The sequence below is a fragment of the Oncorhynchus masou genome, chromosome 17, assembly GCF_036934945.1.
Source record: "Oncorhynchus masou masou isolate Uvic2021 chromosome 17, UVic_Omas_1.1, whole genome shotgun sequence".
In the NCBI taxonomy this organism is placed as follows: Eukaryota; Metazoa; Chordata; class Actinopteri; order Salmoniformes; family Salmonidae; genus Oncorhynchus; species Oncorhynchus masou.
In genome coordinates, this window is record NC_088228.1 from 20,307,332 (window position 1) to 20,313,291 (window position 5,960).

Below are 5,960 nucleotides of genomic sequence, written 5' to 3' on the forward strand. Positions count from 1 at the left end.
TCAGTGTTCAACATCATAGTGCACATGAAGCTCATCACTAAGCTAAGGACTCTGGGACTAAACACCTCCCTCTGCAACTGGATTCTAGACTTTCTGATGGTCCGCCCCCAGGTGGTAAGAGTAGACAACAACACGTCTGCCACGCTGATCCTCAACACTGGGGCTCTGATCCTCAACACTGAGGCGTGTATAGTCGTGGCCAAAAGTTTTGAGAATGACACAAATATTAATTTTCACAAAGTCTGCTGCCTCAGTTTGTATGATGGCAATTTGCATATACTCCAGAATGTTATGAAGAGTGATCAGATTAATTCCAATTAATTGCAAAGTCCTTCTTTGCCATGCAAATGAACTGAATCCCCCCAAAACATTTCCACTGGATTTCAGCCCTGCCACAAAAGGACCAGCTGACATCATGTCAGTGATTCTCTTGTTAACACAGATGTGAGTGTTGACAAGGACAAGGCTGGAGATCACTCTGTCATGCTAAGTTCGAATAACAGACTGGAAGCTTCAAAAGGAGGGTGGTGCTTGGAATCATTGTTCTTCCTCTGTCAATCATGGTTACCTGCAAGGAAACACGTGCCGTCATCATTGCTTTGCACAAAAAGGGCTTCACAGCAAGGATATTGCTGCCAGTAAGATTTCACCTAAATCAACCATTTATCGGATCATCAAGAACTTCAAGGAGAGCGGATCAATTGTTGTGAAGAAGGCTTCAGGGCGCCCAAGAAAGTCCAGCAAGCGCCAGGACCGTCTCCTAAATTCGATTCAGCTGTGGGATCGGGGAACCACCAGTACAGAGCTTGCTCAAGAATGGCAGCAGGCAGGTGTGAGTGCATCTGCACACACAGTGAGGCGAAGACTTTTGGAGGATGTTCTGGTGTCAAGAAGGGCAGAAAGAAGCCACTTCTCTCTAGGAAAAACATCAGGGACAGACTGATATTCAGCAAAAGGTACAGGGATTGGACTGCTTAGGATTGGGGTAAAGTCATTTTCTCTGATGAATCCCCTTTCCGATTGTTTGGGGCAACCGGAAAAAAGGTTGTCCGGAGATGACAAGGTGAGCGCTACCATCAGTCCTGTGTCATGCCAACAGTAAAGCATCCTGAGAGCATTCCTGTGTTGGGTTGCTTCTCAGCCAAGGGAGTGGGCTCACTCACAATTTTGCCTAAGAACACAGCCATGAATAAAGAATGGTACCAACACGTCCTCCGAGAGCAACTTCTCCCAACCATCCAGGAACAGTTTGGTGACGAACAATGCCTTTTCCAGCATGATGGAGCACCTTGCCATATGGCAAAAGTGATAAAGAAGTGGCTTGGGAAACAAAACATTGATATTTTGGGCCAGGAAACTCCCCAGACCTTAATACCATTGAGAACTTGCAGTCCATCCTCAAGAGGAGGGTGGACAAACAAAACCCCACAAATTCTTATGCAAGAATGGGCTGCCATCAGTCAGGATTTGGCCCAGAAGTTAATTGACAGCATTCCAGGGAGGATTGCAGAGGTCTTGAAAAACAAGGGTCAACACTGCAAATATTGACTCTTTGCATTAACTTCATGTAATTGTCAATAAAAGCCTTTGACACGTATGAAATGCTTGTAATTATACTTCAGTATTCCATAGTAACATTCTGACAAAAATATCTGAAGACACTGAAGCAGAAAACTTTGTGGAAATTAATATTTGTGTCATTCTCAAAAATGTTGGCCACGACTGTACTTAGTCCCCTCCTGTTCTCCCTGTTCACCCACGACTGTGTGGCCAAACACGACTCCAACACCATCATTAAGGTTGCTGACGACACAACAGTGGTAAGCTTGATCACCAACAACGATGAGACAGCCTATAGGGAGGAGGTCAGAGACCTGGCATTGTGGTACCAGGAAAACAATCTCTCCGTCAATGTGAACAAGACAAAGGAGCTGATCGTGGACTACAGGAAAAGGCTGGCCGAATAGGCCCCTGTTAACATCAACAGGGCTGTAATGGAGCGGGTATATAGTTTCAAGTTCCTTGGTGTCCACATCACCAACTGACCATCATGGTCCAAATACACCAAGACAGTCATGAAGAGGGCACGAGAACACCTTTTCCCCCTCAGGAGACTGAAAAGATTTGGCATGGGTCCCCAGATCCTCAAAAAGTTCTATAGCTGCACCATAGAGAGCATCCTGACCGGGTTGCATCACCCCCTGGTATGTAGCTGCTCGGCATCTGACCGGAAGGCGCTATAGTGCGTACGGCCCAGTACATCACTGGGGCCAAGTCTCCTGCCATCCAGGACCTATATACTCGGCGGTGTCAGAGGAAAGCCCAAAAAATTGTCAGAGACTCCAGTCACCCAAATCATAGACTGTTTTCTCTGCTACCGCACGGCAAGCAGTACCGGAGCAACAAGTCTAGGACCAAAACGCTCTTTAACAGCTTCTACCCCCAAGCCATAAGACTGCTGAACAATTAATCAAATGGCCACATTGATCCCCCCTCCATTTGTTTTGTACACTGCAGCTACTCTCTGTTTATTATCTATACATAGTCACTTCACCCCTACCTACAACCTACAAATTACCTTGACTAACCTGTACCCCCACACATTGACATGGTACCGGTACCCTCAGTATATAACCTCGTTATTGTTATTTTATTGTGTTACATTTTATTATTTTTTACTTTAGTTTATTTGGTAAATATTTTCTTAACTCTTTCTTGAACTGCACTGTTGGTTAAGGGCTTGTAAGTTAGCATTTCACGGTAATGTGTTGTATTGTTGTATTCGGCGCATGTGACAAATAATGTTTGATATGATTTGATTTGATAAAGGAAAACGCTAAATTGTATTATACTGGGAAAGATGGGTTATCTGTGGACATCGGAGGGTTGGAGTTAAGAACAAAACGAATGGTGGATTGACCCCTGTGGGTGAAAATCCAGCACTTGCATAAAGAGGAAATGAGGAAAATATGTATAATTATTTAACTACAAAATTAAAATATTTTTTAGGTAAGGCTTACATTCACCATTTCAAAGGAAATACTGCCACCTAGCACATGGACATGGGTAGTGGAGGATAGTTGTGAAAACTCTTTTTCCCAGTGTGCATAGGTTTGTTGTAACTTACTGTCACTTTTAATAATAGAACTGTATGTAATAGCATATTTTCATCGCAGGGTGGTGACAAACACACAGGAATGTTTTGGTGCACTGTCACTGTAGTGTAGTAGAGTACAGTAGGTCAGGAGACACTGAATAACATAGAGAAAATTTAATGTAATGCCAATATAATGTTGTACATATAACGTAATGCCAATTACATTTACAGTATCACATTTTAAATTAGATTAGAAACTGGGTAGTTTGGATCCTGAATGCTGATATATATTTAAGCAATAAGGCCCGAGGGGGTGTGGTATATGGCCAATATATCATGGCTAAGGGCTGTTCTTAAGCACGAGTGCCTGGAGTGCCTGGATACAGCTCTTAGCCATGGTATATTGGCCATATACCACAAACCCCTGAGGTGCCTAATTGCTATTATAAACTGGTTACAAATGTAATTAGAACAGTAAAAATAAATGTTTTGTCATACCCGTGGTATACGGTCTGATATACTATGGCTGACAGCCAATCAGCATTCAGGGCTCAAACCACCGAGTTTATAACAGACAATCTACCATGGGTATGATAAAATATATATACATGTTACTGTTCTAATTACGTTGGTAAACAGTTTATAATAGCAATAAGACAACCCTGGAGCTTGTGGTATATAGCCGTGTTGCGTCGTGCCTAAGAACAGACCATCCATGGTATATAGGCCATATAGCACACTTCCTCAGGCCTTAATGCTTAAATATAGTATTACATTTTAAATTAGAATAGTATTACATTTTAAATAAAAATACATAGGGAATATGGCTGATAAAGTGAACATATGGCAGGAGGAGTGAATAGTTAGTTCCTCCTGTTTTATGAACTATGTCCTCTGACGTTAATGCAAATGTTCCTTTGGGAAAAAAACAACAACATTGATTCTGTTTACAGTGCACCTCTGCTAATCCCTGAGCCATAATTGTTATTTGGACTCCTGTGGGATGATGTGGTGGTGGTGACTGAGCATACAGTGCACACACACACACACACACATACACACACACACACACACACACACACGGGTCTCCTAGGAAACACCCAGGTGGAAAGGCTCACCTGTGTTGTATTAGTGGCTTCCTGGCTGGCTCCTCAGGGGTCCCGCCATTGATAACAATGTCTTCCCTGGGACTAGTCTGTGGTGTCCCAGGGTCTACATTGTTGGGGGAAATCATTAATTGAAATGGATGCCCTTTGACTTGCCTCATCACAGTGGTAGGCCTTAACAAATGTAGTAAAGCTTCAATTACAATCACAGGGAAACCAAATGTGTAAATACACATTGTATTCATTACATAAAAAAAAAAAAAATCTATTAAAATCCTTAAAACTATTACAAGACATGTGCTATTTTTCTCTTGTCTCTGAATATGTACTTATTATATGTGGATACGAGCTGGCTGCCATAGGGCTGTAGAATATGCAGTGAGTTCATGATGCAGCATCCGTATTGCAGGCCTGTACTTTATCAGCACTGTAACGGTGTTTAGTGTAGCTGCAGATGTAAATCCTTGCCCCATATCCTGCTTTGCTGGCCTGGAGCTCCCATACATGGCCTACTTTTGGACTGGAGCACTCTCACTCTCTCTCTCTCTCTCTCTCTCTCTCTCTCTCTCTCATGCACACACCCACGCATGCATGCACGCACACACACACACACACACACACACACACACACACACACACACAGACCTCATGGTTGGATGAGGGACTTTTTTTCTCTCTCTCAAAGTCAAATCTGCGTCCCAAATGATACCCTGAAATGTGCACTAACTTTGACCAGGGAGGATAAGGTCCAGGGCCCATAAAAGGGATATAGGGTGCCATTTGTAATGGAGGCAAAGTTTTAATGCTCAGTCAGGCGTATTTCCTGTTTAGTGCTTTAGTCAAATTACTTTGTGTATCATCCAAATGACATATTTGTTTAGTAAGGTTTGCCTAGACCTACTCCCTTCAGGCCATCCACCTTGATGTGTTTAGAATCTGAACAATGTAGAACAACAGTACAATGAAATAAAAACAATAGTTTTCAACTAAAATGTGTCCAGAATAACACATATCTGATCTGGATTTGTTCCAAAGTACTCCTATTACATGATTCTGTTCTCCATTGATGCAGAGGTTATCTCTGCAATAATCCATCAATCAAGTTACTTGTAGTTTACGCTGTACAATTGGCATTTTAACATAAAAAAGCCTATGTAGTATACAAATACATTATATTTGTGACGGGGTCATCTGAGACAGGGTAATCTAAACCCTACTGCTAGGGCTATGTAAACAATCAAGATATACTCAATCAGATATGGCCTTGGGGAATAAATAGACCAAAATGTTTGAGTCAACATTATTTCTAAGCAATTTCACCATATTAATCACTCGTTTGCATCATCGTGGCTTTTTGATTGAATCTTCAAAACGTCCACATTACATAGTTTTATTTCTTTCATACAGCTTTAACCCCAATAGCCTATACAAGGTTCAATCAAGGTTTTGTTCAAATATGCTATATTTACACGTGTTGACAACTCAATCAAATATCAACCAACTTTGGGCATTGATCTGACGTCTTTGCCCAGTACAGTGACAAAAGGGTTTATGGTCGGTCAATGGCAAAAGATTGTATAAAATACAGATGTGCAATGATCTTTTGCCCAGTAATGCAACGGGAGTGTGCTGTGCTTTCCATTCAGCCAATAGACATCTATCTATTATTCATGCAGTACATCTTCATCCAATCCCAAAGAGGGTAACATCACGTAAGCAAATACAATTGGATGCTTCAGACAGGGCTCATCAGATAG